We start from the raw sequence: 23,352 nt of genomic DNA, 5'->3' as shown, positions 1-23,352 counted from the left end.
ATTTCCTGCCTGGAGCCGCGGCGCTAGTCTCCCTTGTAGACGAAATTGTGAAGCGGCGTGTCCGTTTTATCTTCCTAGAGGAAATAAAATTTAGTTCGCAGTTTCCAGGGCAGCATTAGTCTATACTTAGGCAAGTAATGTCGGAATGAACAGGCTTTTTCTTAACCGAGTTGAGTAAAGAAAACTAAAAATCTGAAATACCGACTCGGTGCAGAAAGCTACTGAACACACAGGAACGGGACGCAAGAAACAACTTCATGAATAATGTCACATTGACTATGCAACAGGTTTAAAAATGATTGGGTTCTGAAGCAAACTCATTTTTGACAAACGGATTGACAAATTATACTAAAAACTACCAAAAACCAGAATAAACGTGTGTAAGAAGCAACAGGGTGGGTTTAGCATGCATCAGAAAATTTATCCTCTTTGTAGATCGGTTTTTACAGTAGAAAAAATAATCTGTGAGATTTCTTTCCTGCTTCTTAGTCGTCAAAGAATTTTTCTCCATGTTGGAAGCTCTTCTGATTTACAAGTTAAGCGGTAGTCTAGTGCTGTCTTACTTTTCGGAACGAACAGATAAACAGCATAATTCTCCTGGTTTTTGTAACGTAAGCGTCTAAGATATATTCTCCGTGGCTCTGAAATGAGTCCCCTTACCAAGCAGTATTTACTAGAAGCCATCCTGGAAAAAACTGGATGAAATGGAGGTACTGGTCTTCCCTGAAGTAAAGCTCTTCACATTTTAAGTCTCTACATTCCATTTGAAAAGATGAAAGACCGTCCTTCTCTCGGTTCCTCCTCGGATGGTTTGCTCGGTGGCAGTTGTCTTTTCGGTTGTGAACTGGCATCAGGCATACCCATCTACTACTCCTGTCCTCAGGCTCTGGCTGCAGACGGTAGTGGGGGAGTCAGAATGGATTCTCACGACTGTGGAGGTGATGGTCCAGTCTTATGGCCCTGGCAAATTGATTTTGCACTCCCAACTGAGCCATTTCCCCCATGCTTCTCGGCCATGTTAAGCCACATTTTCACTCCAGTCCCCTTTTAACACGTCCCTTTTTATCCTTCACATTACAATCGCCACTTCTTAGTAATTTTTGATGAACCTTTCTTGTTTTTCAGAACGCAGAGCTGAGACATGGGAGTACTAAGCAAATGTTTTGCATGGATTTAGACACCTAGGACGTTGTTTAGCCTGTAATTTTCAAGCTTGGATGTTAAAGAAGGGATACACTTGTGACATTATCTTAGTTTCCAGAACCACGGGGAAAACTAATTAATCACGTGTAAGCAGAAGTTGTGTCGTGTAGAGTCGTCATCCGTGCTGAAGCTGCAGGGGAATGTGATTTGATGTAAAGGGAACTGTGCCTTTGAAACAAAAATAGGTGCAGCTGCATTTGGTGCTTGCATTTCTTTTTGCCTACAAGATCGTTTACCAATGCCAAGAAACTGAAATAGGAAAATGCCCCATTTCAGATAAGCTGATGTTTCTAATTTTTAAAATAGTCTCGTCGTGGAAAACCTAGTCTGTAATAATACTTAGTGGCTGCAGGGCTGGCCAGTGCAGGTGACTGCGCTGGGTAGTGTGGCAACCACCTTTCCTCTGCAGGGAAGTGGCATTTTACAGCCCAGACAGCGCTGCGGGGTTTCTAATGGCCGAGAGTGGCCCTATTGCCCTACCGAGCCCAGAGATAATCTCCTGTTACTTAAAATTTACTGCAGAATAGAGATTAAAAAAAAAAAAAAAAAAAAATAGAGACTTCGGATGTAGAGAGTCATCTGGATTTTCCTTCTCAGATACAATTCTACTTTAAGTGCTAAGAGGCTAAGTTCAAATAAATTAAAATATAAATCTGATGGTTAAAATATGATAAAAGTTTTGGAAGAAGGCAAAGTGTTTAAATATGCAGAAAATTTTAGTAAGCAGACCTGGTAGATTTTGGTTGCTTATATTTAATAAAGATGATAAAATTGCATAGTTCATAACATTTTTTAAGAAGAATTACTGGGTCTGAATGCAGGAAGACAGGGTTTGGGAATTCGGTCTTTGAGGTAGGGCTGCCAGACAAAAATACAGGAGGGCATTCAGTCAAATTTGAATTTCTGATAAACAATGAATACTTTTTTTAAGTATAAGTGGTATTTGGGACTTAATCACACTAAAATCTTTGTTGTTTATCGGAATTCAAATTTAATTGGGCGACTTGTATTTTTATTTGTTGAATCTAACAATCCTGCTTTAAGGGGCTTAAAAAGGGTATGTGCAGTTAGATTTCTCCACCTGCATTAGAGTGGTGAACACCACCAAAAGCTTCTGGTTCAAGGTGCCAGGCTGAGATGTGAATGTAACACACACAGCATACAAGTACATTGCCCCAAATAAGTTGTAGAGGGACACCACGCGCAGCCCTTCGAAATATCATGAAGGGCTGATATTTAGAAAAATTTACTATTGCCTTGTTCATTTATCCAACTAATAATACTGATTGAGTGCCTGCCTTATGGCAGGCAGAAATTCTGGGAAGAGTAAGATAAACAAGGTAAAAATCCCTGTCTTTGAAAAATCCTTATTTTTGTCATGTGGTCTAACATGTAAAATAACTGCAATAACTACCAGTGATGACGAGTTTGATCAGAGACTCATGGGAACGTTAAGTTTATCTGACTAAGGCAGGAGAAAAACAGGAAGGCTTCAAAGAGGAAGTGATTTTACATGAAGGAGACTAAGCTGCTGAAGTAGGAAAGGACATTAGTGGAGGGAACTACATGTGCAAAGGCAAGGAGTATGAAGACACTGTCCACTGTAAAAAAAATTAACCAGAACAAGACAAACCAACAACTACAAAAACAGTGAAAAGTTAGGTGTAGCAGGAGCTGCAAGAGGGTTTGCTGGGAATGTCGGATAATAAAGGCTGGGCCAGATTATAAAGGTGATGCTAGACAGAGCTCAGATTCTCCTATGGACAACCAGAATAGGATCAGGGCAGTGGTGGGAGAGACAGTGATGGGAGACCTTTTCAATTCATTCTTTCCAAAAACAAAAACAAAAAACCCAGTGTGTGTGTGTGTGTGTGTGTGTGTGTGTGTGTGTGTATTATCCTGTGCTGGATTCTTACAACATAAAAATGAATACAGTATCAATCTTAACTTCTAGTACTTCCCTGGTGGTACAGTGGTTAAGAATCTGCCTGCCAATGTGGGGGACACGGGTTCGAGCCTTGGTCCAGGAAGATCCCACAAGCCGCGGAGCAACTAAGCCCGTGCACCACAACTACTGAGCCCACGAGCCACAACTACTGAGCCCACGTGCCACAACTACTGAAGCCTGCGTGCCTACAGCCCGTGCTCCGCAACAAGAGAAGCCACTGCAATGAGAAGCCCTTGCACCGCCACGAAGAGTAGCCCCCGTTCGCTGTAACTAGAGAAAGCCCACGTGCAGCAACGAAGACCCAACACAGCCAAAAGTAAATAAATAAATAAATAAATACATTTATTTAAAAAAAAAAAACCTACCTGCTAGATGCTCTGGCTTTTGCAGGGAAACCAGTCATGTGGACAGTTACATCCAATACAATAGGATTTAAGTTACATTCAAAACACAGGGAGTAAGAAGGAGGTAGAAACTCCCTGGGAAGGGAGGGAGATGGCCAGCCAAGCCTTCCCAAAATGAAGAGATGCTGGAATTAAGGTATTTTTTTTAACTTAAAGAAATTTAATACTTTATGCAAATAGTTAGACATTTTCCCAACAGAGCAAAAAAGTATACAGTGAAAAGGAAATCTGTCCTCACCTAGACCCTTGACGCTCATCAGGTCACCACCACCATTCCATTAATATAAATACAATATAAATGGAGCATCCTCCCTCTTCTTTTCAGCTAAATGGAGCCATCTTCTACTCAGCTCTTTATACCTTGATTTTTTCATTTAACAATATATTTTGGACATCAGTACATATAGAACTACTCACTTCTTAATAACCCTATAATATTTCATTGTAGGGATAAATCAAAAATTTTATACTAGTGTTCCATTGGACATGTAGGATTTTACAGTCTTCTGCTATCTTTGTATACATTCCCTTTTTGCCCATGTGTGAGGTTATCCATAGGATACATTCCTAGAAGTAGAATTCCTGGATCATAGGTTGGTGCATTTAAATTCTGATCGTTTTTGTAAAAATTCCCCTTTGAAGAAGTTATATCAATTTATACTTTCATCATCAGGATAGTAAGGTTTGAGTTGAGTTTTGATGAATGAGGAGACGTTTACTAGGCAGATAAGAGAGGAAAGATCATGTTTAAAGGGAAGATGGTATAAGGAACAGCAAGCAGCTCAGCGATCCAGGCTGGAGGGCTGGAGACCCATCAGGAGGCAACTGGCCAAAAGAGAACGAGGAATTCAGCACAGGTAGAAAGTGGATTAAGGAAGCACAAGGGTTAACAGTCCCTCCCATCCATTGAGAGCTTATTTGTGTCAGGCATTGTCCTAAGCACTACATACTGTCCATCATTTCATCCTCCCAACAAAGAAAGAAATATCCCAAATTTGGGGGAAGGATACTGAGGTATCCTGCACAGAGATATTAACCTGCCCAAGGTAACACAGTTTGTAAATGACAGATCTAGAACCCAACTCTGACTTCCTCTGACTTTCAAGCCCCTGTTCTTAATTGCTGCTTCAAGGGTCCTTGAAAGAACAAAGAGCAGGGCTTTAGGGGTACTTAATATGGGGAAGAGAGGGAGATTAGGGAGACTAGAAGGTAGTGATGCAGAGGCCTGGAGAGCCCTGACCCTGTTGGAACATGCCCACAACTTGCCAACATAGCAGCCAAGACTCTGGGCCTAAAGTCTAGGACAGGAGACAACCTAGATTCCCTCTTTGATTTTTGGTAGTGCTGAGTTAAGGGGCAAATTTACAAGAACTTTTCCTTCCCCTGCTGAGAGTGGAATCTTGATGTTTTCAAAGGCTCTGAAAATAAAATATAATTTTTCTTCACCCCCGACTTCTTCATTTATATCAGATTTTTCTAAAATAAATTTATTTATTTACTTATATTTTATTTTTGGCTGTGTTGGGTCTTCGTTGCTGCGCATGGGCTTTCTCTAGTTGCGGTGTGTAGGCTTCTCATTGCGGTGGCTTCTCTTGTTGCAGAGCACGGGCTCTAGGCACACAGGCTTCAGTAGTTGCGGTGCATGGGCTCAGTAGTTGTGGCTTGCGGGCTCCAGAGCACAGGCTCAGTAGTTGTGGCACACGGGCTTAGTTTCTCCGCAGCATGTGGGATCTTCCCAGACCAGGGCTCGAACCCGTGTCCCCTGCATTGGCAGGCGGATTCTTAACCACTGTGCCACCAGGGAAGTCCTATATCAGCAGATTTTTAAACTTCAGCTCCTAGGAGACAGGTTTCTAAGAGTTATAGTCTCCAAAAGCTGTTCAAATTCAATGCCCCTTAAAACAACTAAAATGAAAAATACTTATCCATTTACTGCCTTGGGTATCAGCTATGAAATCTAAATGATAAAACAAACAAACAAGTCTAGAGCTGTTTTGAAAGGATGACAGTGAATGAACCTCTGATAACAGATTTTAATCTCAGACACACAGGGCTGATGTAGCTAAAAAAATCTTTGTATGTTTATTGCTGTCTATCTGTAGAATTAGACTATTTAGTAACCGGCCTCAAATGCTATATTTCCAGACATAAGCCTCTGCACTGGGGTATTGTCACTAACAGGAAGACTATTACAGAATAATAATGGTTGCCATATACAGTAGCTCTTAAAGCCCCAAATCCTTTTGAATATTCTTAAACAATGTTCTCCATTTTAATGGAATGTATCTTATTCCAAGTATAGTAATTAGAAGGACTTCATTTAAAGAGAAACTAGGGTTGATTAAAGTATATGTGGTGATCAGAACTGACATTACTCCCCAAAAGAGGGTCACATTCTCTGAGGTGATTTTAAGATGATCATGTAAAGGGTGCTGATTGATATTTTCCAATTATTCATGTGTTTGTTTTATTCATCTTTACTTCTCCGTGTTTTCTAAATCATTTTTAGAGAGCAGAGGAAAGATTGTGGGAAATAGAGTTTGATTTTGGAAGAATAGGCTATGGAATGGTTTCCTGGTAAGGAGAAACAGAATTAATTGGTCACCTTGCTTTGAACTAGAGCTGTCTTTCCTGTCCTGTGGATAAAGTTTTAGCAGTATACTCACAATAAAACAACTGAAAATAGCAAATAAAATGATGTTTAGACGATTTTACCCTAAAAAAAAAAAAACCCACCCCCAAAGTTCATTTATATTAGATAATTTTGGAGAATTACAGTTCTTATATTTGCTGCACATTGGAAAGAAAATGCCAGGAATTAGTTTCTTTTGTACCACATTTATACATAGATAGGAACTTGTTAAAAGCAAAAGAGGTTTCTGTATCGTTAATAGGTTGACAATGAAAGGACTCCTCTTAAATATTTAACTTGAAGTTAAACATCCATGTCTGGTAGTTATTAGACACACATTCATATCAAAAATAATATGTAAAGCACAACATTGTAAATCAATTATACTTCAATTAAAAAAAAAGAAGAGACAAAAATAAAGAATGTATGATTTATAATTTAAAAATAAATTTAGAAGAGTGAGGGTAAAAAAAGTAAAACAGATGGGATCTGACCTCGGTTGGAATGCTGATGCACAGTCATTTGAAGACTCTAGATGGAACAGAATGAATTCAATAATTTGGGGAGTCAAATATGTATCAACCAACCTTAAAAAGTTCAGATTCATTGTAAGCTGTATTCTACAGAAATTTGTAAAAAGCTTTTTGTACAGAAGTACTCATACCAACGTTATATTTATAAGAGCAAAAATAGCAAACAAATTTGGTGTCCAATAGTAAGAGAACAGCTAGTGGGTAATTATGGTATATTCATCTGATAGAATATCACGCAGGCTCTAAAAATCATGAAGATTCTTATTTGACCTTAGAGAATGTTCATTACAAGTGGCTAAATGCAAAATGTAGGTTACAAACTAGGTTTAGTATTCTTTTAAGACAACTACAATTTGTTTAATAGTGGTTATTCCTTGCTAATGGCATTGAGTGATTTTTTTCTTTGTATTCTTCTGTATTATTTTTGTTTTGTGTTGAGCATAATGTTTTAAGTAATATGAACTAAAACAATATATTTTAAAAAGTCAAGTGAAGAAGGTACCAAATTGTACAAACATAAGCTCCCTAAAACTTCAGTCAATGCCTACAAGGACAAGTATCTCTGAATTGTTAGACTACAGTTCTTTTAATTTTCTTTTTACTTACTTTTCCTTTTTTTGAAAAAAAAAAATCAAATTTGCTATAATAAAATATTAAAAAATTTAATATACATTTTCTCCTTTTAACAGGATGGAAGTGCTAGTGAAATTCTGGAAGCAAATAACTGCAGGCCTGAGGATGCTAATTCTTGTGCTCCTGTATATCAGGGGCATTTGCAGAAAAAGTTGCCTAAGTTTCTATCTGAATTGTATGTACAAAACGAGACAGAGAAGCGGGTCATCACTGCAAAACATTAACACAAGGCAGGCTCCTTCAGAAGAAATGCTGTGAAGGAAGCTGCATTCTTCTCCCAGGCTCAGGAAGGGAAGGTTCTAACCCCTCCAGGTAAAAGGATTCTTTGGAAACTCTGTCCAGCCCTTTTCTGCCAAATGATGGACAAGTCTGAAGGGAAACCTCTGAAGGCACAGTTACAAAATGGAGGGGCCGAAGGGAAGTTCTCGCAAATCTCTGGGTTAAAAAAAAAAAAAAAAATCCGCATTTAAGCCTTAAAACTAAAACCTTGAGCATGTTTTTTCCTTTTCCCCTTCCTGATCCCATTATACTGTTTCCAGACAGCAACGCTGTTTTGATCACAGCACAAGTGTTAAAATCCCTAACAGACTGAGGAAACGATAAGGGCTCCTTCATAGAGAAAGTAATGTCCTTCTCGAGCTTTGTCACTGTAGCAGGGCCCTTGTTACCTTCAGAAATTTTTACTAAACCTCCCAAACCTTTCGGAGGCAAATTTCATTATTTAAAAACAAAACAGTCACGTCGTTTCAGGTTTGCCAACAACCTCACAAATTAGCGAGAATGAGAGACTCTGAATCCTAACTGTAAAATGAGAAATTTATTAAAAAAAAAAAAAAACCAAGGACAAACGTCTCCTTTATTCTAAATATACCACCACAAGCCGAATGACTGTGTTAACTATTTTTACCCACACTGGCTCTCCAGCGTCAAACTCATGTAAAATGAAACGGGATGAGGAATGAAAACCCAGCCGGGCAACTGGCCAGGCAGAGATGGAAGGGCTCGGTCTTTCAGTTCCAGATCCTTGGACACCAACGGCGACTGCGGGCCTTTAACTAGTTGATTTTGCTTTATTTCCTGCATTTTATAATATGCAACAACCCACATCTACATTAATCTTTCTGAAAACACATCCAAGGTGGCAGACATGAAGTAACAGAACTTCAGACTGCCACACACTGGAGCTCCCAGAGCAGCTTCTGTGTACAAGTCAAACTCGGACCACGCTTGGACAGGGTCAGGAAGCTACTTAAAGCCCAGATCATTGAGGGTAGTTTTTTTTTGCCTTCATCAGAAGGGAGGCAGTCCGAACTGCTGGAAAGAGTGCATTTCGATCCAACTAGGACTCCCCGGCTCGATAGCAGCACCTAATCTCTCCTAAAGAACGAAAACGCCCTGAGGAAGGCATTTCTGCCGTCCCTGGTTGGCAGAGAGCGGCAAACGCGGGGACAAAAGAAAACGGGCCGTGAATGAGAAGCAGGCCGGCGGCTTCACGCTAACGCGCCGCGGTAACCCTGGGCGGGGGGCAGGGTCCGGGCCCACGGGCTCCTAAGGCGGAGGGCCCGACGGCCTCACACAGCTACCCGCAGCCCTGTGCAGGCGCGGCCGGGTAACCTTGGACGCTAGACAATAGGGACCTGGCAGCACTCAGCCTATGCCGCCCAGCCAACGCCGCCTTTAAAGGACCCGTGTCCTCAGGGGCCCCCGGTGACCCCGCCCCCCCACCGCCATCTTGTTGTTTGCTCCCGGCCCTCTCGGCCGGCCACGTGGCGCGTAGCAGCGGAAGCCGAGGCACCGCCCCAACTTCCGGCCAGACCGGTTCCAGCCGGCCGCGGCCCGCAGACGCGCGGCTGCCCCCTGGCGGCCGACCGCGCTCCGCCCCGCCCAGCCCTCGCCATTTCGTTAGCCGCCGGCCGCACGTCCGCGCCCCGCTGCGTGTCCCTGGGCCGAGCGCAGCGGCGTGCTCCAGGGGCGGGGCGTCCGTGCACCCAGCCCTGGGCGCGGACGTTTCCACAGGGGTTAAATGAGGGTTATCAGCATCTTTACACGCAGTTTAAACAGTAAGCCCCATACAACTGCATTCAGGAATTTTCGGCACGCGGCACTCGGTGTTTCAGGACTTTGAAACAGCAGCCCCGACCTCACTTTTCAGGTGTGGCTTCTGCCCTCCACCCGCAGACCGAATCCCAGCTGGCTCCCTGGCCCCGAGCGCGTGCATGGCGCCGTCCGTTTCCGGGCAGGGGGTGGGGAACGACGTACGGGGTCGGCGTGCAGCCAAGGGCCACGATTTCTGTGTTCCGGGCGATCCCCGCCCTACCATCTTATCCACGTTCCTTTCACATTTCAGTTCTTGAGCGTTTGCCATGAGAAAGGCCCCTGCATATGTTGTGTCTTATTTAAAATGCTCAACAGCCTTTGAGACGAGCGTTGTTTTGTTTATTAAAAAGAAAACAAAACTGAAGCCCAGTGAGAGTTATTTGGTCCAGAGGCAGAACCTGCGTTGGAATCGGGGGCATCTAAGTTCCCACTCAGCCTTGAGGTGGTCAGATGACTCTGATCAGCAGCACCTGCAGCAACTGGGGGCTGGTTGGAAATGCAAATAGCGGGGCCAACGCCGGACCTGCTGAACTGGAAACCCTGAGGGGCTGGGAGACGATCTGTGATTAACAAGCACTGCGTGATTCTGAGGCACCCTAAACACCCCTTACCTCGTAGCCTTATTAAGAGTAAGGAAAGGGAAGCTGTGATTTTGAGTGCAAACTCCGTGCCAGGCACTAGGGTTACGAATTTCCGTAATTCTGTGATGTAATCCTCTCCACGCCCTTTTACAGGAGAGGAAACTGTAGCAAACATCCTATGTGTGGAAAATGTTAACATTTGTATAAAATCGTGTAAACTTACATATGCTATTGTATTTGCTTGTACTTCATACGCATAAAGTATCCCTGGAAGGCTATCAAGAGTTAGTTGCTGCCTTACCTCCAAGGAAAGGAGGCAGGTTGCTAGAAGGACTGAGTTGGGAAGAGGTTTTTTTTTTCCCCCCTCTGTAAGTCTTTGTAAATTTTGAATGTCTGCCACACTGTTGATGAAAAATTAATCAGTAGTTGATGTAAGAAAGAAATGGAAAATTTTATTTGAGCCAACATGAGGGTTATAACCTGGGAGACACTCTTTCAGAAAGCTCTGCGGACTGTTCCACCTGTTCGAGGTCAAAGCACAGTTATATAAGTTTTTGAGACGAAAGGGTTATTTGTCAAATGACGTATTATTATAGACAGTTTGCAAAATCCAGATTTACATGTACAAAGTGAGTCATGGGTCCTCATGGCCCTTTACCAGATTAAGAAGGATGGTTGTCTCGTAAGGAGTTGTGACCCTTTATGAGATTAAGAAAGAATGTCATTTCCTAAGGAGGTCTGGTTAATGCAGATGGACAGCATACACTAACCGGAGGGAGGAGGGCCAAACGGGCAGAGAAGAAAACTTATGTTTAAATTTTCTTGTCTTGCCGTAAGATATGAATTTTATTTCATCAATATGAATCTGTATCTTATTCCAAATAAAATTAAACAGGTAAAAATTGTACTCAGAACAGTGTTAGAACTGAAGACAGAATTGGAATTCAGGTCTGACTGCAGATTCCATGTGCTCTATTGACTACACGTGACTGACTTTTAAACATAAAATGCTCTATAAATTTGAAGTATTGTTATGTTATTAATAATGAAATACTTATTAGTTAGAAATTTAGTTTCTATTTTTAACCTTTGAACAATGACTACGTCTAATTCTGGTCCCTTCACGACATATTGTATGGTGCATCAAATTGTTCTTATTTGCATTACTAATAACAGCTATAAAATAACCGTAAAACAGACCGTAAATGTAATGCTTAGCCTCTGAGGAATATTGATGTGTCATTAATTGATAATTGCAAAGGTATTTGAGCTCTTTCAGTAGAGATGGCAAAGTGCTGTTATTCCCAACACTAATCATTGAGAAGAATTTTATCAGTATATTTATATATCTATTAGGTTCCGTTTACAATTAATTATGTATAAATAATGCTTTTTTAATTTCTATGTGAATCTATATCTAAAATACATGAAGGGGACTTCCCTGGTGGTCCAGTAGTTAAGAATACGCCTTCCAATGCAGGGGATGCAGGTTTGATCCCTGGTCGGGGAACTAAGAGCCCACATGCTGTGGGGCAACTAAGCCTGCATGCTGCAACTACTGAGCCCACGAGCCAGAACTAGAGAGCCTGCATGCCGCAATTACAGAGCCCATGCACTCTGGAGTCCGCGTGCCACAACTAGAGAGAAGCCTGCATGCCGCAACAAAGAGCCCGCAAGGCACAACGAAGATCCCGCATGCTGCAACGAAGACCCGACACAGCCAAAAAAAAAAAACCAAGCAAATTAATAAATAATTTTAAAAAAATTTATTTATTTTTGGCTGCATCGGGCCTTCATTGCAGTGCGTGGGCTTTCTCTAGTTGCGGTGAGCGGGGCCTACTCTTCCTTGCGGTGCACGGGCTTCTCATTGTGGTGGCTTCTCTTGTTGCAGAGCATGGGCTTTAGGTGCACAGGCTTCAGTAGTTGTGGCACGTGGGCTCTAGAGTGCAGGTTCAGTAGTTGTGGTGCACAGGCTTAGTTGCTCCGCGGCATGTGGGATCTTCCCGGACCAGGGCTTGAACCCGTGTCCCCTGTGTTGGCAGGCGGGTTCTTAACCACTGTGCCACCAGGGGAGTCCCTAAATAAATAAATATTAAAAAAAAAATAGGGCTTCCCTGGTGGCGCAGTGGTTGGGACTCTGCCTGCCAATGCAGGGGACACGGGTTCGAGCCCCGGTCTGGGAGGATCCCATGTGCCGCGGAGCAACTAGGCCCGTGAGCCACAATTGCTGAGCCTGCGCGTCTGGAGCCTGTGCTCCGCAACGAGAGAGGCCGCGATGGTGAGGGGCCCGCGCACCGCGATGAAGAGTGGCCCCCGCTTGCCGCAACTAGAGAGGGCCCTCACACAGAAACGAAGACCCAACACACTCATTAAAAAAAAAAAAAAAAAAAAATATATATATATATATATATATATATATATATGAAGAACATCCTGGGTTGGGAGACTGATCATTTATTCTGCCCCTCTTTATGGGAAATCGCAAAGGCAGTTCAGGGCTGTGTGGCTTTGGGCATGTTACCTAACCTTTCAGTGCTTCAGTTTGCTCATCTGTTGAAACAGAGATTGTGAAAGTACTTGCCTTAGAGGCTTGTTGTGAGGATAAATTGAGTCAAGGTATGTACTGCACTTGGAACAGGGCTTGGCACAGAGTCAATGTTAGATAAATCTTAAAAAAAAAAAAAGAGAGATGTAGAAATAAAGCTTGATGACAGTTCAAAGGAGGAAGATGTCAGTGTTTGTTCTGTGCCTAGAACTTTATTGTTGGAAGGGATTGTAAAGATGCGTGAATAGACACTTGTTCCTAGCAGTAGTATTTGATCCCTGAAACTAGGAAATTGGCTCTCTGTAGTGATCCTCTAAAAGCTACATTGTCCAGCTCCTGGGCCTGCAAATTTTCTCTGAGAGGAGACTGAGTTTCCCATAAGTCAGTGGCTGGGAGCTGCAGTGACATGCTGGGGTCAGCTGGTGGGAATGACGGTGCACATCTCTTCCCAACTGCACTTTCAGTGACATCATTTTGGCAGCTTGAAATTGGTCACAATGGGATTATTTATTCCCCAGAAATAGGTGAACACTACAGATCCAAGGTTTTTTGCCCTGGAGAACTGCTTGTTAAACATGTATCAGCATACCACAGCCTGTCACCCCACAGCAGAAGCCCTGCTGGGAGAAGCCCAGAGAAGGCACCTAGCTCCCCTCAGGTTGCCCAGTGTTACAATATACTTGGATTCAGGAGTCCCTTAGTGGCCTTGGGGCCAATGTTTCAACAGCCTTAATCTCTTAATCAAACCAAACTATAAACAAATGGTGGATCATGAGTTTTCCCTGGGTGAATCAGTCCAGTACTGCGTAAGTATTTCTGGGGACAAAGGAGAAACTGGGCAGCCTGGGCAGACATCTAACCCTCCTGAGGAAACTTGCATCATGAACAAAAGGGAACTAAGTGGGGGGGCGGGGCATACTCTTCACTGATGGTAGGTGTCTGTGGCCCATTGTATTTCTGGAGTCAGGAACTCCAAAAACTGTGTGTGTGTGTGTTTAGACCTTTTTAAGAGTGGGATATTATAGGAGGGTCTCTCTGCCTGGGGGTCTATATCTAAAGTCAGTGAAGGAGGTGGATAGAGGAAGAGGGAGATTTTCTACAGTAGAGGAAGCCATCTGTTCATTCATTCATTCATTCAGCAAACTGATAAGTGCCCATCTCAATGGTTTTCATAGCTACATTAGAATCACATGAGAAGCTTATAAACCTGCCTCAGTTTAATCTGATGGTGTTCGGGTGTGTGGGAGGCTGAATGATGGCTTCCCCCAAAAAAGACGTCCTAGTCTCTGGAACCTGTGAATTTACTTCATTTGGTTTAAAAAAAAAAAAAAAAGCCTTTTCAGATGTGATTAAGTTAAGGATCTTGAGATGGGGAGATGAATTTGGATTGTTGGGGTGAGCCCTAATTGTCATCACATGTATCTTCATAAGAGGGAGACAGAGGAAGTTTTGACTACACAGAAGGGGAGTATGTAACTACAGAGGCAGAGATTGGAATATTGTGTGTCCAAGCTAAGCAATACCAAGGAGTGCTGGCAACACCAGAAGCAGAGAGAAAGGTGTGGGGCAGATTTTCCTTTTGAGTCTTCAGAAAGAGCATGGCTCTGCCAGCACCTTAATTTTGGACTTCTATCCTCCAGAACTATGAGAGAACAAATTTCTGTTGCTTTAAGCCACATAGTTTGTGGTAAATTGTCACTGCAGCCCTAGGAAACTCATACTGGGTAGGACAAGGCTTGTTTTGAAGTAGCACTTTACATATGATTTAGCAAAGATCCATATTAGAGATGAAGGTTAGCTACTGATAAAGATCACAGAGGGTCATCCCTTGACTGTCATTGCTGTGAACAAATCAGGCCCCCTTCCCCAATAGGGCTGGGGCCCAGGAAGCTGTATTTTGAAACAAAAAGAAACCAGACCCTCATATGATTCTTGTACATTTGCAAGTCCATCCATCTGCTATGTACCAGGTATTATGATAGACATTAGAGATGCAAAGAAGATAAATAGATACATTTCCTCAAAGAGCCTACAATCTAGCAAGGAAAAGTTGTGGGAATAAGATAATTTCAGTAGAGTCTGGTAAGTGTTAAATAATAATAAATATTTGTCGAGCTGTTTCTTTGTGCTAAGTGCCATCTCTATATGCCATCTCTCCTGATCCTCCAAACAGTTCTAGGAGGAAGGTATTAATAACCCCTTAGAAAAGAGAGTCTTAGAAGGTTAACTAGCTTGTTTAATTTCACCCAGCTGGTGAGTGAAAAAGCAGGATTGCTAGGGAAATGCTGGGAGGGGCATTTCAGGTGTGAGCTACTGCATGATCAAGGGCAAAAACATACCCGTGGGAGAGAGCCAAGTCCACCTTGGAACTGCCTTAACGTGGCTGGAACGTGGGGTGATGGAAGAGTGGGGCAAGAGATGAGGCACTTGCCTCCAAAGTGCAGGAACACTTCTCAACGGAGGTGCCAGCCCCCCCACCCCCAGTGCCCGCCCCTGCCCCTGCCCCGGTAGCCTAGAGGAAGGAGTCTGGGAACCTCAGAATTTGGCCAGAGCAGTGTGGGGTGAATGTGCAATTAAGGGGGACCTCTATCTTTCTGCATTTACCTCCCCAGCATTCTTGTGGCTTTCTATGGCTCAGGGTTGGTATGCCTGCAGGAAGGGAAGTCCATTCAGCTGTCACGCCCTTAAATCCAAGAATTGTGCAAAGCTTCCAATAAGTCATCAGCAATTTTCAGCTGTTTCAAGATGAAATTAAAACAACAACAACAGCAACAAATTATGACTTACAGCAAATCTGAAAAGAAAATTACACTGTAGGACAACCTGTGTTCCCTAGGGCAGAAGGGCAAGAGAAAATAAATGGGAAGGGATTGAGGACAATTCCACTAACCAAATAACTATGTGCTGGTACTTTGCATATCTTTTACTCCACAGGGCAACCGTATTTTTAAAAAAACTTGTTATGAAAAAAACATTAGGGCTTCCCTGGTGGCGCAGTGGTTAAGAATCCCCCTGCTAATGCAGGGACACGGGTTCGAACCCTGGTCCTGGAAGATCCCACATGCTGCAGAGCAGCTAAGCCCATGAGCCAAAACTACTGAAGCCCCTGCGCCTAGAGCCAATGCTGTGCAGCAAGAGAAGCCACCACAATGAGAAGCCTGCTCGCTGCAACTAGAGAAAGCCCGCCGGCAGCAACGAAGACCCAGTGCAGCCAAAAATAAATAAATAAAATTAAAAAAACCCCCCAAAACAAAAAAAATCCCATTAAATATACAGAAGTAGAAAATAATGGAATGAAACACTATGTTCCCATCACCAACTTTATTTTATTATTATTATTAAAATATTTATTTATTTATTTATTTGGCTGTGTTGGGTCTTAGTTGTGGCATGTGGGATCTTTAGTTGAGGCATGCGGACTCTTAGTTGCGGCATGTGATATTTAGTTCCCTTACCAGGGATCGAACGCAGGCCCCCTGCATTGGGAGCGAGGAGTCTTAGCCACTGGACCACCAGGGAAGTCACCTGTCACCAACTTTAGTAATTCTTAACTAATGGCCAATCTTGTTTAATCTATACTCATACCCACTCTCCCCATCAGATAGTTTTATATGCCCCAACACTTTTAATTTAAATTTCAAGCCTACTGAAAAATTACAAGAATAGTCTCATAAACAGCCATATCCCCTAGATTCGTCTATTGTTTTTTTCCAGCTTTACTGAGATATAATTGACACATAACAGTGTGTAAGTTTAAGGTGTACAAGGTGTTGATTTGATGGTCAAGTTGATTATGCTTTAACTGTCTGAAACAGGACCGGACAAGGGAAATGTCTCTCAGATGTTAAGAACCCTCCTTCAGAGCCCCTGACCTACTGGGCCAGGCCCCTCTCCTCCCACAGCATGTAAGCTGAAGGCTGACTGTGTGATAAGGTGTCCAGAATGTAGCCCGCGGTTTCTGGACCCGGCTTTTTAAACAGCCCCTGCAGTGACTGGGGACCACGGAAAGGAGCCATCCCTCATCTCTGAGAGTGAGTTTGGGAAAAGTGAGAGCAATTTGCTGGGAAGGGAACTGAGTCACATGCTTCTTATAATCTATTATCTCCGAGTCTTTGTTCTTTTTATGCCTTAATTCTCTTGAAAACTTCCCTATCTCTATCCCAATCTCTGTCTCTGTTAGATTTCTAATGCCGCCTTCAGCAAATCCTTCTTTCAGTGGACAATTGCTGGATTCCAGTGCCCAAGCTGTTGGTCTTCATCCAGGTGGCCTTGCTTCTTTTCCTGTCTTCATGCCCTGGTGGTCTCATCCCAGCCCTGCTGACTCAGTCAATTCTGTCTTTGAACTCTAGACTTAAAGTTTCCTTTGCCTTCTGGAATTTCCCTTTGGATATCTCAAAAACCCCTCAAAGTCAGCATGTCTAAAAGTGAACTCATGACTTTCTTTTTCTACTACCCAGTCACCATTTGAGACCCCTTGCCTCCTTCAATTTCCCTTCCACCTGCTGGCCTGTCTGAGCCAGACCCTGGGGAGCCATCTCTGGCGCCCCTCTTTTCTGCACAAACCCTAGCCATTGAGTTCTGGTACTTTCCCCATCTCTCAGTCCCTTTCCCTTTAACTCTGTGCCCCTACCCTGATCCAAGACTAATTCTTCCTCCCTGGATTCCAATGGTAGTTCTCTAACTGCTCTCCGGGGCATCCACTAGGCTCCTCCTTCAGCTGAATGCCCAGAGCAGACCCAGTCACCCGGTCAAAATGCAAATCTGACCTTGTCAAATGCAAATACAATCTAGTCATCCAGCTCTCTCCCCTCCTGGGCTTTAAAACCCATCAGTGGGCTCCTGCTGCTCTTTGGATCTAGACCCAAATCCCCCCAAAGAACAAAGGCCCTGCATGGCCTGTCTCCTGCTCGTCCCTCCAGGGTGGGCAGTTCCCATCCTGCTCCCCTGCACTTTGGGCTCCAGCCAAGTGGCCTAACAGTCGTCCTGCTCAATGGGAGCCACTGACAGGCCATCCCATCTGCCTGAGCACTGCCTTCCCACCCCTTACCTACCAACTCCTGTTCTTCCTGGGATCTAGGCTCCTCCATCTTTTCCTCATCCCTTTCTCAGGGATGCCTCCCCCCTCCCCAGGCTGGTTCTCCCCCTGTGCTCTCTCACAGCACTTACTAAGGTGTGTTATTTTATTGACGTGATGCTCTGTCCATTTCCTCACCTAGACCATAAGGGCCATGGAGAGGGACTATGTCTTCCTTTGCGGATTCTTGTATCCTAACTGTGGTGCCAGGGACATAGCAGGCATTAAATACATACTTGTGGAATGAATGAAGGAGCAAAAACCCAGTAACAAATAGTGCTGAGTTCTGAGGACCAACGTTAATAACCAATTAGTTAGCACCGTTATTGCCATCTAGTGGTGACTGATGTTTATTATACCGCTGGGCCCGTCCTCAGTCGTTTGATTGCCCTTTACAGAGATCTGTCGCTGTACTCCGGGCCCAGAAGTGAATCAAGACATGAATAATAGATTCTTGTTGAGTATTTGCCTTGTTTCAGGTATTGTAGTAGGCACTCACAACACTGCCTACCTGATACCTGAGCAAAGGGCGTGTAAGCTGCCTTCCCAAGGTCACTAGTAAGGAGACCTGAAATTCAACACCAGGATACAGAGCCTGTGTTTTTCCACTGTGCCCCACTGCTTCTGTGTTTCTGCCATTTATTACATGGAATGTACCCATAAGAAAACTGGAATCGTAGTGGTTGCAGAGGGACTGAACAAAACTCTCTTCAATGGCAGAAAATATATTTTGTAGCTAAAGAAGCTTCCTATGGGGCTCCTGGAATTTCAATAACACGTCCGAATTCACAGACGAATGCTCTCTGGTTATGCTACAACCGGTGAATGCTCTCATTTTAAAGGCCCCAGGACAATTTGATACCCAGTATTTTTTGGATGGTTCACAGGTCTCTCTTGGTGTATCTTTCCTAGGCTTTTTGACTTTGTGGCCTAAGCAGCTCTGGCCTTCAGGTCGTACAAAGTTTCAGATCTTCTCTGGAGTAGGTTTTTTAACAGTCTTCAAAAGGTGCCTTTGAGAAGTGTGGTAAATATTAATTACATTAATTACCAGCCACCTTGAATGTTTTTTGAAACAAGGTAGAATATAGGTAAAATATATGAAACAGTTGTTCTTTGCTTTATATTTGTGACAAGTTTATGCAAGTAAATTTTAGGGGGGTAAATTTGATAATATTTTCTTTCTTTCTTCCTTCCTTCTTTTACTTAAAATTAATTAATTAATTAATTTTTATTTATTTATTTATTTTTGGCTGTGCTGGGTCTTTGTTGCTGCATGCGGGCTTTCTCTAGTTGTGGCGAGCGGGGGCTACTCTTTGTTGCAGTGTGCGGGCTTCTCATTGCAGTGGCTTCTCTTTGTTGCAGAGCATGGGCTCTAGGTGCACAGGCTTCAGTAGTTGTGGCACGCAGGCTCAGTAGTTGTGGCCTGCAGACTCTAGAGCGCAAGCTCAGTAGTTGTGGTGCACGGGCTTAGTTGCTCTGCGGCATGTGGGATCTTCCCGGACCAGGGCTCAAACCCATGTGCCCTGCATTGGCAGGCGGATTCTTAACCACTGTGCCACCAGGGAAGTTCCTTTCTTTCTTTTTTCTTCCTTCCTTTCTTTTCTTTCTTTCTTTCTTTCTTTCTTCCTTTCTTCCTTCCTTCCTTCCTTCCTTCCTTCCTTCCTTCCTTCCTTCCTTCCTTCTTTCCTTCCGTCCCTCCTTCCTTCCATCCCTCCTTCCTTCCTTTCTATTTGGCTATGCCAGGTCTTAGTTGCAGCACGCAGGATCTTTGTTGCAGCATGCATGTGGGATCTAGTTCCCTGACCAGGGATTGAACCTGGGCCCCCTGCATTGGGAGCAAGGAGTCTTAGCCACTGGACCACCAGGGAAGTCCCGATAACATTTTCTTTCTATCTATTGAGTAAATGGGCTACTTTTTGAGTAAGTTAAAAGGAGCCAGGGCTTCCCTGGTGGCGCAGTGGTTGAGAATCTGCCTGCTGATGCAGGGGACACGGGTTCGAGCCCTGGTCTGGGAAGATCCCACATGCCACGGAGCAACTAGGCCCGTGAACCACAAGTACTGAGCCTGCGCGTCTGGAGCCTGTGCTCTGCAACAAGAGAGGCCGCGATAGTGAGAGGCCCGCGCACCGCGATGGAGAGTGGCCCCCGCTTGCCGCAACTAGAGAAAGCCCTCGCACAGAAACGAAGACCCAACACAGCCAAAAAAAATAAATTAAAGTTAATGGGTTAAAAAAAAAAAAAAAAAAAAAGGAGCCAGAGTGATAACTAATAAGGACCTACTGTATAGCACAGGGAACTCTACTCAATACTCTGTAATGGCCTATATGGGAAAAGAATCTAAAAAAAGAGTGGATAGGGACTTCCCTGGTGGTCCAGTGGTTCAGACTCCATGCTTCCACCACAGGGGCGCAGGTTTGATCCCTGGTCAGGGAACTAAGATCCCACATGCTGCATGGCACAGAGAACTAGGATCCCACATGCCCTGTGGCACAGCCAAAAAAAAATAAAATAAAATAAAAAAGAGTGGATATATGTATATCTATAACTGATTCACTTTGCTGCACACCTGAAACTAATAAAACATTGTAAATCAACTATGCTCCAATAAAAATTAAAAAAAAAAAAAGCCAGAGTGTTAACTTTAGTCAGCAAGTTGGGTGGAGGCATAAGAAACGTGCTATTTAAAAGACACCTGTGGTGAATTGCGTTCTAGGGATATGGTTTTAAGCTTGAACTTGCATCAGAATCACCTGTGCTTGTTAAAGCATAGCTTGCTGGGCTATGCTACAGTTCCTGATTCAGGAAGGCCTGAGAGTTTGCATTTCTAACCAGCTCCCAGGAGACACTGATGTGGCTGGTCCAGAGACCGTACTTTGAAAACTGCTAGAGCAGCGACTTATACCCTAATTTACTGCCACCTGTTTCCTGCTTTCTGTCTTTGTCTGGACAGGTCAAGATTCCCCAGGCTTCACTGCTACTATTCCCCCTTTGGGGAAAGCAGGAGGAAAGCAGGACAGAGGGATTCCTTTTCAGCTTCAGTCTCTATGGCTCCTGTCTTAGGCGGCTGATCTGGCAGCAGTCAGTGAACCTGGGTCTGGCTCGTCTGGTGCTCTGGAGGACTTCATTAACAACATCTGCCACGGCCAGCTGAGAGGTCTTACACTGGTGGCCGCGGTAGGTCCTGTGGTCCAACAGTGTTGGCTCATGTGGCCTTTCTGGGAATGTCTGTGCCTGGCCTGTGTGGATGTGTGCATTTGAGACCCTTGGTGGAGGTTGTCATCATTTCTTGCCAGGGTTGTTCACCCATCTCCTCTGGGTCTGGCCTCCTGCCCGGCCCCCTCGAATCCAGCCTCCACACAGAAGTCAGAGCCCTTGTAACACACAGGTTAGGTTGATGTGCTGTATAAAACTTTCAGAATATTTACTTATTCTTACAGAATAAAACCCCCTCTTTTAGCAAGGTACCTGAGGTCTTTTTTTTTTTTTTTTTTTTTTTTTGCTGTGTTGGGTCTTGGTTGCTGCACGTGGGCTTTCTCTAGTTGCAGCAAGCGGGGGCTACTCTTCGTTGCAGTGTGTGGGCTTCTCATTGCGGCGGCTTCTCGTTGTGGAGCACTGGCTCTAGGCTCATGGGCTTCAGTAGTTGCAGCATGCGGGTTCAGTAGTTGTGGCTCATGGGCTTAGTTGCTCCGAGGACTGTGGGATCTTCCCAGACCAGGGATCGAACTTACGTCCCCTGCATTGGCAGGCAGATTCTTAACCACTGCGCTACCAGGGAAGTCCCTACCTGAGGTTGTTATGTCTGGCCCCTGCTTACCTCTCCATCCTCTTCTCTCTAGTGCAGCTTTTTGATTTTTGACATCCTGAACTTTCTGCCTGGAATGTCCCCGTGTCATTTCTTTGCCTGTTTAATTCCTTTTTGTCTTTCTTAGCTCAAGGATAAGTCCTTACAGAACTCTGTGTGATTCTGGCACATATAGGTTTAGGAATGATTAGACAAATGCATGAATGAATAAATAAGAATACAGAAAATGGATTTTAAAAAATTGTGGTAAAATACACATAAGATAAAATTTACCATCTTAACTATTTTTTAGTGTACATTAAGTACATTCACATTGTCGTACAACCATCACCACCAACCATTTCCAGAACATTTTTCATCTTGCAAACTGAAACTTAGTACCCATTAAACACTAACTCCCCATTTCCTGGCAGCTACCATTCTACTTTCTGTCTCTATGAATTTAACTGCTCTAGATACTTCATATGAGTGGAATTTTACAGTATTTGTCCTTTTGTGATAGGCTTGTTTCACTCAGCATAATGTCCTCAAAGTTCATTTCTGTTGTTGCATGTATCAGAATTTCCTTCCTTTTTAAAGTTGAGTAATTCCATTGTATGTATATACCATATTTTGTTTATCCTTTCATACAGAGAATGAATTTTTATACAAGGATTTAATTTACAGCACTGTTTGAAGTAGCAAAAGGTTGGAAGCCATCTAATTATCCATGTGTAGGGGATCAGTGATCTAAAATAGGCATAATCTGGGACTTCCCCCGTGGCACAGTGGATAAGACTCTGTGCTCCCAATGCAGGGGGCCTGTGTTCGATCCCTGGTCAGGGAACTAGATCCCACATGCATGCTGCAACTAAGAGTTCGCATGCCACAACTAAGGAGCTGGCAAGCCGCAACTAAGTAGCCTGTGAGCTGCAACTAAGGAGCCTGCCTGCTGCAACTAAGACCCAGTGCAACCAAATAAATAAATAAAATAAAAATAAATAAATAAATAAAAATAAAATAAAATAGGCATAATCTTACAGTGGAATACTGTGTAGCAGTGATAAAGAATATGGCCTCTCCATCTGTACTGATATGGAACAATCACCACAATAGAATATTAAGGTAATGAAAACTGTATAGACTGGTTTAATTTTGGTATGTGACCAAAACAGAACAAAAACCAGGGCATATGCAGAGACATACGTGATTTCCACAGTTGCCAAGGCTGCCTCTGGGGGAGGGAACTAAATGACGTACTTTTCTCTGGGTGCTTTTTTATACCTTTTGCATTTTGTACCAGGCATTATGTATTATTAAATAAGAATGTTAAAAAGAAAGCAAATAACCTGTCCAGAGGGAGAAATGATTAGTTCCCTGTAGAGCTCACACAAGGAGGGATGCTTTACGCTTGCAAAAAATTATTAAGTCAATAAGAAAGACCCAAATTAAACCTGGTTGGTTAATTCTCTTGACTGTCAGTAAAGATTAACTATGGATCTGATTCATTGACCACCCCAGGGACTTTATCATAACTGAATCTTATCAATTGTATAGTGATCAGATCTATGTGGTACTCAGCGATTGACCTGAAAAAGTTCCATCCAGATGAATTTAAGGACAAAGCCTTGACTTTCTGCACCGTGCCTCTCAGTGGCTGTTTAAGCTCGGGCTTCTGAGTGACTGCTCCTTTAAAGCAGTCTGAAGCAGCAAGGAGAACTGCTTTGAAATGAATTTGATAGGCCTTGTCTGAATAGATGCTTCGGTCTGGGTCCAAAGGGGCCGGTGTCTCGGGATCAGGGGTGATGGATAGGCCTTCCCGTAGGATGAATGTTTGTTGATTACTAAAGTATCTGTTTGCCTTAATCGCTATCATCTGTATCATGGTTTCATCAGTGCCCGAACAATGCAAGCCCATCTG

The sequence above is a fragment of the Balaenoptera ricei genome, chromosome 2, assembly GCF_028023285.1.
Source record: "Balaenoptera ricei isolate mBalRic1 chromosome 2, mBalRic1.hap2, whole genome shotgun sequence".
Taxonomy (NCBI): Eukaryota; Metazoa; Chordata; class Mammalia; order Artiodactyla; family Balaenopteridae; genus Balaenoptera; species Balaenoptera ricei.
The sequence above is the reverse complement of the archived record's forward strand: the minus strand, read 5'-3'. Positions refer to the sequence as shown.